This window comes from Podarcis muralis, chromosome Z (assembly GCF_964188315.1).
Source record: "Podarcis muralis chromosome Z, rPodMur119.hap1.1, whole genome shotgun sequence".
NCBI classification, from domain to species: Eukaryota; Metazoa; Chordata; class Lepidosauria; order Squamata; family Lacertidae; genus Podarcis; species Podarcis muralis.
The window spans coordinates 29,355,493-29,367,795 of NC_135673.1; positions in this window are offsets into that span (position 1 = coordinate 29,355,493).

Below are 12,303 nucleotides of genomic sequence, written 5' to 3' on the forward strand. Positions count from 1 at the left end.
TCGGCAAATGTGTCCTCTTCTTTGCTCTTCAAAGTATGCCAACCCTATATGTACACATTTTTGAGCACACTGTTTTGATAGAGAACTGCACTGCAAAATTGGGAAAAGTGGGAATTTCAAAGGAGAGCTGTGGTTTGATTCTCATATTGGTTCGAGAAGTGTGAACTTAACTGACTTGGCCCCATCTGCCCTATACATTTAAAGCAGTATCAGACCACTTATGATGGCTTACCGCAAGGAACCCTGGGAGCTTTCATTGGTTAAGGGTTCTAAGATTCATTAGAAGGCCCCCACATTCCCCTCACAGAGCTAACAATGCCCAAAGCAGTTTAATAACCAGTCCCTCTTCCCAGGGAACTCTGAGAATTGTGGCTCTATGGTGGGAATACCTGTCTCCTAACAATTATCACAACTGTTGACAAACTACACTTTCCAGGGTTATTTGGGGGAAGTCATAACTGGGGACTTCCTACCCCCATTCCCACATATACAACCATTATTCTGGCTCTTACTGTAGCACAACAGCCATTCCACTGGTTGTTTTTCCAGAGAACCTATCTTTTTTTCAGCCATGACCCTCATGCTTGAACACCAGGATGAGTCACAAAGGGCCAGCCCAATTTATGTAATGGTCATTGTATGGATTCAAAAAGATAAGAAATGCGAAGTGCTCTGTATCCTGAGCAGTACAATCAAAATTAGGAACAAGTGGGACCTGCAACAAAATGCCCTACTCCAGAGTACTCCATTCCCCATTCCCCTCAATTTCCACTTTTGTTCCCCCAAGAGTCAGTCAGCATTCTGTGGCTAATCAAGTGAGTGTCCTGTTGCCTGTTTAAAGGTGTTCCTCCCCCTTTTTGTTTGTTCGTGGGTGGGTGGGGTTTTTTTTTGTATTTTGTATTTCTGCAAGCCTTCAGACTATTGATACCTTGCTTTCATGTGTGTTTGTGGTGTGTTTTGTTCTTGGCTAGGCGCTGTAGGTTAAACCACAGAGCCTAGGACTTGCCGATCAGAAGGTCGGCGGTTTGAATCCCTGCAATGGTGTGAGCTCCCATTGCTCGGTCCCTGCTCCTGCCAACCTAGCAGTTCGAAAGCATGCCAGTGCAAGTAGATAAATAGGTACCGTTCTGGTGGGAAGGTAAACGGTGTTTCCGTGCGCTGCTCTGGTTCACCAGAAATGGCTTAGTCATGCTGGCCACATGACCCGGAAGCTGTACGCTGGCTCCCTCGGCCAATAAAGCGAGATGAGCACCGCAACCCCAGAGTCGGCCACGACTGGACCTAATGGTCAGGGGTCCCTTTACCTTTACCTAAGCATCAGCACTCAGGCCTGAACATCAGAAACAGAAGAGATGATGGTACTCATGAATGAAGAGTTTCTATGCTATGAGAATGCAGGTGTCGCAAAAGCAGAAAAGAAAAAGGAAGTCTAAGAAGACATTGCTGACTTGAAATGGAGTTCTTGTACAGCGTTCAAGAAATATACCCAATAACCTGCTGCTTTGGGTTGCTGCAAAACTGCCAAGATTGCCTCCTAAGTCCCACCCAAAAAGCAGCAGCCATTATAGTGAACATCTTTACGAAATCTGCAGCTTTAGCTCACCTAAGGGAATAGTGCTGGCTTCTTCTCCTCCCTCTATTCCCCCCCCCCTCATGTGATGGGTGTATTCATCTTCAAAGCACCTTACATATAAGTGGGGAGCCTCAGAAGCAGATCAGGAACAATTCAAAGACTTTTGCATGGCACAGGAGGGGGTCCCCCTTCAAAGTCACCCACTTGCATCTTACCAGAAAAAGAGCACAATTCAAAAACCCCAAAGGTCATCACACCACACTGGAGTGTGCGGTCTGATTTTCAGGTGACTCCAACTAAAAATAATGGATAGACTGGTGGCCAAGACCTCTAGGCTATGTTCTTCCTCTTGCTCACACAGACAGTCTCTCTCTCACACACACATACACAGAGATCTATACTTGGTAGAAGAAAAGCTATTAAAACTGGAGGCACAATGGCCCTGAGGCAATGTTCCTTCACAGTTGCACTGCCACCTTAGAGCATCTTTTCACCACAAAGACCAGGAAGCTGGAGTGCCATCATCCCAGAAAGCTGAAATCGCTTCTTTTTGAGTGTACCAGGATGCAGAATTCACTCATTCCTTTACATATTTGTATAACGTTTTTCTACAAAAATGTGCCGAAAGCAGTTCACAACTAGGATTCAGCAAAACTGTTAATTTTGGTTTCTTTCACTTTCCATCTTTCCAATCTTAAGTTCAGTTTTCCATATTTATACTTCAGTTTATGATTATTTTTTACTTCTTTGTGAATATTCACCAGCATTTAGTGCAAGTATCTCCTTGCTTTTATGTGATTCCCCCTATTATGCACATCTTTGCAAAGCAATTTCTCCTAGTATGTCATTTTTATTAATATATGCATTGTATATAAACATTTTTGTAAAGATTACTTGGCTGGCTACCTGCATTGCAAAATTCAGAAAAGCAAAAATGTTGAAATTTTAGCTTGTGCATTGTTTCAGAAAGCGTGGATTAGATAGAACTGAACTGAAATTCTCCCCCATCCCTACTTACGAAAAATAAAATGAACAACAAATATAATAACCCCCCCAATACATATTTGGAACAATTATAGATAATAACAATGTCATTATATAAAAGCAAAAAGAGAACAACAAATCCATGTAACATATAAGGTGATACAAATAAACTAATCTAATTTAACAGCTTGAAACTAAAAAGGATAGTGAATAATGCTTAGCACTGTTTCTGCAAATACAGTGATTAGTACTACCTCAAGAAATGCCTTCTCTCTCCTTTATGGAACTGTCCTAGATCTTAGATGGGCTTCAGAGGACCTGCCCATAGTCCCATCATAGTTACTGATTGTTTGATGTGCAGCTGAGTGCAAGAGAGCATACCTTGCATAGAAAGGTCCCGGGTTCAATCCCCAGCACCTCCAATTAGAGCTGGGAAAGATTCCTGCCTGAAACTATGGAGAGCTACTGGCACTCAGTGTAGGCAATACTATACCTATGCATTAGCACATGCATATTTCATTAAAAAAGCAAAAACCTGTGTTCTTTTTTTATCCCACTCTTTTTTGTGTGTGGCGGGGTGTTCAGGTGAGCCACAATTGCATGTCACACTGGTACATTTGCCAGAGTTTCTTGAAAAATCAAAACAATAATGTTTTATATATTTATTCCATGGATCAGTAGAGGGAAACCTTTGGCCCTTCAGATGTTGCTGAACTACAGCTCCCATGAGCCTTAGCAAGCATGGCCAAAGGCAAGAGATGATGGGAGTTGTAATTCAGGAACATCTGGGGGGAGCAAAGGTTCCCCACTCTTCCTATAGTTTCCTTCCACCTTGTGGTGTCAAGTTGAATCGAAGCCTCCCATATTTCTGATGAACTCCCCTTTCCTTCCAGTCTGTCTGTGGCCACAAAAGTGGGATTTATTAAGCAGGTTGTTAGACATCTATAGCTTTGGGCCACATGTTGTACAATCCCGGTGTAGGGACAGAGTCAGCAGTATAACAGCAACAGCAGACCACCAGCAAAACTCTAAGGCTAGCTTCCTAATTTTGTTGGTAATTGCAATGCATGTTGCATATTAGAGCTGAGCAATGGATTAAGCCAAATCCTGAAACAAATCAGGCTGATTTGAGGGGATCTGAGCTTCAGCCAAGTCGGGCGGTAGCAATCTGGGGTTGTCAGGGCAGGGAGTTAGATGAGAAGGCTGAAGGCAGGAATCTGCCTTGACAGTGTGTTTCCCCTGGGGAATGTGCTGAAGAAACAGACTCCAGCAGGATTGAATCTCCCACTCACCAACCAGTTGCTGGAGTGGGGAAGAAGCTACAGCATCTCCTTCCCATTTCCAACAGTATCCTTAATTGGTTTAAATAATAATAATATAAGAATTATCCAACACCACACCAGAGACCACCTCCACCAGCATAATCAGGATGGTGGCTGGGCAGTGGGATGGACAGTATAAGAAGTTCCCTGTTCTGTCTTTGCCTCCCAGAATGAGGCAAGGCACCCTGAAGATCATGTAGCCATTGGACATACAGGGGTCAAACCTGCAAGTTTGGCATTATAAGCACCATGCTCTAACCAACTGAGCTATCCAGGTATGGATAAATTCTCATTTAATCAAGATCTACAATTTCTGCAGAGAGAAAAATAAGTAAAAATAGTAGTAAAAATATTAAATATTGTAAATATGGATTGAATGGGGAGGGGGCAGAATACAGAACAGGATTTTGATACAGGTGACATTGTGTGGACACTGTATGAAATAGACATGCTTGAGCAGCACTGAGTCCACAATCATCTGCCATCTAGAAGTGCCCAGAGAGATACCGGCTGGAGTCAGACCGTCATTTTTTAAGATAAGGCCTTTTGGTTGAGCGAAACTTCCCTTCCTATAGTGTGCACATTTATTTCTTTTGTCTCACTGTCATCTCCAGTCAAATAGCTTTGCAGGCTTGGGGAACAGCACAAAAAGGTCTTGACAACCAGGTGAAAGCAGGGTGACAGTTGTACACATTCAAAGACAGTGATCCTTCTTCCAAAGGTGTGGTGTTTGAAATGAGCTGAGATGCATTTAAAAGGGGATTAGACAAATTCGTGGACAAAAAGACTATCAGTGGCTAGTCAATAGTCATGCTGCTATATGCAACCTCCAGGTTCAGAGGCTACATGCCTTTTGAGTCTCAGTTGCTAGGATCCAACAGAGGGAAAGAGCTGTTGCCTTCAAGCTCTGATTGTGGGTCTCTGAGGGAGCAGTTGGTTGACCACTTGGAGGAACAGGATGCTGGACTAAATGGACTATTGTAGCAGTAGGGAACCTTTTTAATCCTAAGGGCCGCATCTAGTCATGCTGGTCACATGACCTGGAAAAACTGTCTGCGGACAAACGTCAGCCAGTAAAGAGAGATGAGCACCGCAACCCCAGAGTCGTTCACGACTGGACTTAACTGTCAGGGGTCCTTTACCTTGACCTTTTTACATAGTGCTTAGATGAGAGATAACATATCTCCATGCTTAATGTCGTATATCATCAGGTGACTGCCGGGAGAGTGTCCTTTCCCTACACTATTGGCTGAATTCAGGAGGACTCTTCTTTGGGGAGGGAGACTTATGGTCTGTCTCCTGACAGAATTTGAAGTTTGGAAGGTGGCTCTGAGAAACCAGTCTGAAGGGACTCCAGAATATATAGTTGCCTTTTCTGCCTCCAAAAATGAAGGGGAAATGTGTGTGCGTCTTATGGAGCGAATGCAGGCTCCATGGCTTCAGCGATAGCAACGTGAAGCCTCCAAAGTGCAGTGGGAGCACTCCCACCGTGCTCCGGAGGCTTCGGGTTCCTTTCGCTGAAGCCAGGAGAGCACCGATCCCTCTTGCTCTCCTGGCTTTGCTTCGCTGGCTTTGCTTCGCTGGAGAGGCGCTGCACAGCTTTCCCTCTCTGCAGAGCACCCCTTCAGCAAAGCAGGAGGAGAAATGGAAGGGGCTCCGTTTCTCCTGCCGCTTCGCTGAAGGGGCGCCGCGCAGAGAGGGAGAGAAATTTTTCCCCCTTGTTCTCCCCCTCTAAAACAAAGTGTGTCCTATGGTCGAGTGCATCCTACACAGCAAAAAATATGGTAAGTCTCCAAGCCTCTGTCCTCAAAACGGCATTGAGGTGAGGGTCAACAGGAGGTAACATAGGTCATGTAGTTTGGCACTGCATTCCTGATTGTGTGTGTGTGTGTGTGTGTGTGTGTGTGTGTGTGTGAAGCAGATAAGCTGAGAAGAATCAGGACAACTACAAACAGAGGGAGCTTTAACCCTTTGCCCCTGCTGCACTACTGATCAGAATCCTAATGCCCTGGTTCCAAAGAGAACATTCTTCCTATTGTGAAAATCAAATTTGGAGGGGATTCTAATAGGGACTGTGGGTGGCAAATGGTTTACTTATTTAAAAGCATTTGCCAATTGCTTAATATTCAAATCTCTTAGTGTTTCTGCTCCTTGTCCTCCGTGCTGCTGTCCTAATCTGGCTCAGGGCCCTGATATTTGCTTAACATAAATCAGCTGCACCAAACTAAGGTCACGGGCATCTGACCCAGTGAAGTTGGAGAGCTATGGACAGAGTGCAAAGTGCAATGACAGAGAACGTGCTCCACATGCAAAAGGTTCACCAGATTCAGTCCTAGGCCTCTCTGGTAAAAATGATCACATACTGAGTGATGTGGAGGGAAGCACTTTCTGGGCCCCTGCCAGCCAGAGCACATTATGAGTGCATTCAGATGTAAGGATTACTGCGTTAGTTTTCCTGCTTATAATGCTAGTACTTCTGTCCCATTTTCTCATGTTCCTTTTACACTGCATTACATGTTGCATTATGGAACTGTTGCTTTTCTTTTGATATACTGCCATGCCATGCTACACTTTAAATGGCAGGAAAGAACTGTATATGCTGGGATACCACACCACATGAAATTGCAATGCAAAACTCCCACAGTTTTCTAGGCTTACTGGGTTTACAAATGGTGTTTTGCTTTGTTTTTCCCCTGGAACTGAGTAACACAGAAATGAGCGCCAGATTCTGCCAGTTTTCAAGAAGTGGCTTTCATATTGTGTGAAAGATAACATAAAATGTGGAGATTATCAGATAAGGAAATGTCAGGGAAATGGAATAAAGTGCTGTCTGGATACAGTCCATATCAGTCAACTGAACCAGTGACCTACATTCAGTATAAAGCAACTATACTCCCTGTGCTCTGAAACTTGGGGAGCCCAAATCCATGCACCGTCACCTCTGACCACCTCCAAATACTGCTCAGTACAGGACTGCTCAGTACAGAAATACGGGGGAAGTATGCTCCTTACAACCTTGCTCAGATACACACTGTGCTGCCTAAATATCTTTTTTGGATTTTATTAAACCTCTTGCCGCTACAAGGGATATTGCACCCGATGGCGAGATTTCAATCCATATTTCATTCCTGCTTCTGTCTCACTGCTTCCCACTGCCTCGCTAAGCCCCTGCCCTGCAACCCTTCCACAGCCTGCTCAGAGGGAGTGATCCGTTTATACCCCATATGGTTCCTGGGTTGTGAAGCAACATAAAAAAAGCACAAATGAAGAGCCTGGCTTGCTGTTTCCCTCCCCACTGTGTGCAATGAAGCCAGAAAGCTGCTCCTACTCTGTAAAACTACGGTCTTGCAAATTACCTCGAGGTACCTGAATCAACAATCCAAATGCGTCCATGGGAGCTATTTTCTCCTCGTTTACATTGTCTGTTTAGAGCAGTTACTTTCCCCCTGCTGTGTCCTTTTAACAAGAACATCACATTTTTATTTTTATTTTTCATATTTTTTGGAGGGTGGGAATTGTTCTTGCTTCTATACAGTAACACTGAACTCTTGAATGCGGGGGATGAGGCAAGAGACCTTTGCCACAAATGTGTGTGCACGCGCATATATATATATATTCTCATTACAATTTTCTCCCACACTTTCTCCCAGGAAGCACAGGGTAATACCAGGGATTGGGAAGGGATTTACAGAAGTCCAAGGAGCACCACATACTGGAAACTGCAGGGTGGGAACAGCTGGGTCACCATGGTTTGGGGGTTTTTAAGGCAGGGTGGGAACAGCTGTTAACTAATCCTTGGACTGCATCATAAGTACTTTAATTTTATCCCCACCCTTTATACTTCCATGCATGGGCATCCTTAGTATGAATCTGCCTTATTCTGAATTTGTATTTTGACTGCTGAAAAGAGTGTAGGCTAATTGTTTATGTTTATGTTGTTTTGTTTTGTTTGTCTGGCATTTTTCACTAGTTTGATGTAAAACACCTTAAGCGTGTATGGAAAGGCGGTGAATAAATAAATAAATAAATAAATGTAAAGTAATATAGGGGCAAATATAAAGTAAATATTAAAATATAATTAAATATAAATGTAAAGTAATATAGGGGCAAAACAGAGACATCACCTTACCAACAAAGGTCCGTATAGTTAAAGCCATGGTCTTCCCAGTTGTGATGTATGGAAGTGAGAGCTGGACCATAAAGAAGGCTGATCGCCGAAGAATTGATGCTTTTGAGTTATGGTGCTGGAGGGGACTCTTGAGGGTCCCATGGACTGCAAGAAGATCAAACCTCTCTATTCTTAAGGAAATCAGCCCTGAGTGCTCACTGGAAGGACAAATAGTGAAGCTGAGGCTCCAATACTTTGGCCATCTCATGAGAAGAGAAGACTCCCTGGAAAAGACCCTGATGCTGGGAAAGATGGAGGGCACAAGGAGAAGGGGACGACAGAGGACAAGATGGTTGGACAGTGTTCTTGAAGCTACAAACATGAGTCTGACCAAACTGTGGGAGGCAGTGGAAGACAGGGGTGCCTGGCGTGCTCTGGTCCATGGGGTCACGAAGAGTCGGACACGACTAAACGACTAAACAACAACAAATATAGGGGCAAGGGACACGGGTGGTACTGTGGGTTAAATCACAGAGCCTAGGACTTGCCGATCAGAAGGTCGGTGGTTCAAATCCCTGCGACGGGGTGAGCTCCCGTTGCTTGGTCCCTGCTCCTGCCAACCTAGCAGTTCAAAAGCACGTCAAAGTGCAAGTAGATAAATAGGTACCGCTCTGGCGGGAAGGTAAACGGTGTTTCCGTGTGCTGCTCTGGTTCACTAGAAGCGGCTTAGTCATGCTGGCCACATGACTTGGAAGCTGTACACTGGCTCCCTCGGCCAATAAAGCGAGATGAGCGCCGCAGCCCCAGAGTCAGCTACGACTGGACCTAATGGTCAAGGGTTCCTTTACCTTTACCTTTAATATAGGGGCAAGAAGCAAGGGACACAGTCCCCCCTCCCCCCGCTCCTGCATGAAGCATAATTGCTATATCCCCAGCTTTCATTTACAAAAAGAGACATTAAGTTTCTAGCATTTGCAGAACCTGAGATTGTGAGGTTAGCCACTAGGACTGTTAAAATGGATGAGTGGTTAAAAGAAACGAAATGGACTACAATCTTGGGAACGGGGAAACCCTTTTCAGCCTGAGGGACACATTCCCATCTGGACAACCATCCCAAGGGTAAGTGGTGGGTGAAGGCAGAGGCAAAACTGAGTGAAGCAACTTGCAAATGTTACATTTGTACACCATGCTAGTTTCTACGCACTCCTACCTATTCCCCATCCTGACGTGTAGGAGGCATTGTTGCAGTTCAAAGACACATTTCAGCCAGGCTGAAGCACCAGAGGAGACTTGCGAGCAAAGCTGATGGCCTAAGGAGAGAGTTTGTGGAAGGGTTCCAAGGCCTGGGCAGAAAGGCCCAGAGGGCCGCATTCTTTCACCCATCCTCCAAGTGGTACAATACAACCTTAGCCCAAACCTGGCTATTACCCTGAGAATACTGGCCCAGTTTCATCTAGGAACTGGCAGTCTGGTGCTAGCCCTGAAAATCAGTGGGACCTTTTGAGAGTACCTGTCAAATAACCTGAAAACTCTCAGAGTGCAAGGAGGCTGAGTTCTCGAAAGGAATGCTCAAAGGGGTGGGGTGAAGCATTTGGTCCATCTATCTCAGTATTGTCTGCACTGACTGGCAGTAGCTCTTCAGGGTTTCTGCCATTGTGCTGCAGGCCTGCATTCTGAAATGGTACATCTTCAGGAAGGCCATGTCACATGATTATCTGTGGAAATCTAGTCTATGGATATCACTGCTAAACTACAAACATGGACCAATACTATCCCAATTACACTTGGGGCTTTTTTTTTTTTTAATGCTTAGATTTGACTTCTGTGAGGTGCAAATTGTAGTGATTGTCAATAGAGGGAGCCCTTTGAAAAATCTCAATCTCTACATTTAAGACCCCTGTTTGGTGACCCTGTAAAACAAAAAGATTGGCATTCTCACTGCTATAATACGTTCATTTCTCCTTCAAGAAGCTGTGTTTGAAGAACTGTTTGGTTGTTGTGTTTTCAAATTTTAGTACAAATTTGCCTGACCTGCAACTCCTAGTCTAACATGTAGATCAAAATGCAGGTATCATTTGGAATTTTTGCACTTCCCTGAATTTTGCCATGCGATTTGTGGCTCTAAAAACATTGGACCAGAATGCATATAAAAAATTGCATTTTAAAGTAATGTATATTTACATAAGTGTACTTTGAAAGAAAACACATTTGAAAACGTGTGTCTGGAATGAAAAACACATTTTGAAATACGATTTTTTTCATGCACTTTTTTTTACAGATTAATGCAGAAATAGGAAGGAATGGATTTATGAATGAAGGCATGCTAGACTGGAAATTGACTAATCTGTCCATTCCTAACCCTCATCAGAGAACAGAAGATTGGCACATCATGTCATCCATGAAATGACAGAAGGAAAATACAGTTTTTGCGGACAGTGAGATGCTAGTGATTGATTTACTATGCACCCAGGGAATATAAGTGGGGCAATCGTCATCTTACTGATGAGGCCGATATGAATGATTCTAATCATCAGCTTCTACCTGTTATGAACAATTCTCATCACAACCTCTGACTTTTACTGGTAGACCTAAACCAATGCACATCTCTGCCTCATGAAAATAGCTTTGCTCTTTGAAATCAAAGGCATCTCTTAAGGAGTTATCCACTGATTCTGCAAGAAATTTGAACATATCCAAGGAAATGCTTCACTGAGTTACTTCTTTTGAAATTACACACGTTTCCCCTGAATCATTCTTCTAATTTTTAAAGACATTTTGACACACTTGTTTTGTTGTTTTACAGGTGTAATTTAAAAGAGTGAAGTGGTTGAAAGATAGCAAATTTAAGAAGTTATCTGCAACAGATCCAACAACCACCGCATATTATATTCTCAAATATGAGGAATCAGCCATTTCTAACACTCAGTTTTAAGACTGACTTCATGGCTTTAACACTAAGTCAGGTCCCTCTACACACAAGTTTTGCTTAACCTACAACCTCAGGAAGAATTCTAAAGATCTCAAAAGCGCTGTTGAAATTTTGTGGCATTCTTAATTCTAATAAAGGGACTGCTATCCTCTGGATTTGGCGTGGATTTGGAGTTCCTTTTCTTTGTATTCCTTGCCCTACTGTGCACACATTGGGTTGGAACCTGCAATGTAAACTTAAATAAGCTGACAGAAGGAAAGTCTTCTGTTCGCTCACACATCAGCCATCTGCACATATGCCCCCAAACAAAACTTCATCGGGATGCTCAGGAGGCCCTCCTGGACCATATAGGATGGCCTGTGAGGAGCTGCTGAGGTAGGGGAGGATCACCCAAAATTCAGCAGACTTCCCCCTGCTGCACCAGCCCCTTGTGCATAATCCATCAGCAGTGTTTTCAACAGGTGGGATATGTTTTAGGAGACGTTTGTGGCAGGTGGGAAGAGGGGTTGAGAAATTATCCTTCCATGAACTCCTTTTAAGCTCACTTATCTTAAGATACGTGTCCTGGGGAAGCCCAGCAGAGTCAGTGTCCAGAAGTGCTTTTTTACCAATTTCAGCTGGTACATGTGCTTTCCTGGAGGGGGTTGACCTTGCCTCAGTGATCCCTGATCTAATCATATCCAGACTAGACTACTGCAAAAAGCTCTATGTGGGGCTGCCTTCAAAGATGAGTCAGGTGGGTGGTCATGAGAATGAGGTCCTTCTTTGTGGTGACTCCACACTTAGGAAATTCCCTCCCACCAAGCCTGCACCATGTTATTATGCTGAAGGGTTTTAGAATGCTTTGAAGACTCTGATGGAGTGAGCCAGAGCTCTTCACAGTTCTTCCACTGAGGCAGCTTGATGGAATGGCTTTCCCAACCCTACTTAGAGATGTCATCGGTAGCAGTCAGTGAGGTGGGGCAGATGGGGCGCAATTACTCTCCCAACATTCCAGTGCAGCTGGTCACTGGTATTTACCAAAGGGAGTGGGGAGACACAAAGGGAAAGGAGCTTTGGTGTGGTTGACTCCACCACAACATGATGCACTGAGCTCCCCACACCTTTCCTTCCCTGTATCTTTCTGCATAAGGGCCAGTGACCCATTGTTTTGAGAAGCTGGGAGAGCAATGAGACCTTCACTTCAGGTGGATCACTCCAGCTCCCCAATTTCTCTATTTTTTTGTGGCAGGGAGGGGTGCAAAAAAAGCAGTCTTGCATCCAGTTTTGCATCCAATACATGCTAAGTCCCATGTATTTCAATGAAATGCATGGGATGCTTTGTATTAAGCAACACCACATGCTGGGATTGACATGTCGCTAGTCCCAAGTATTTTAGATAATTGCT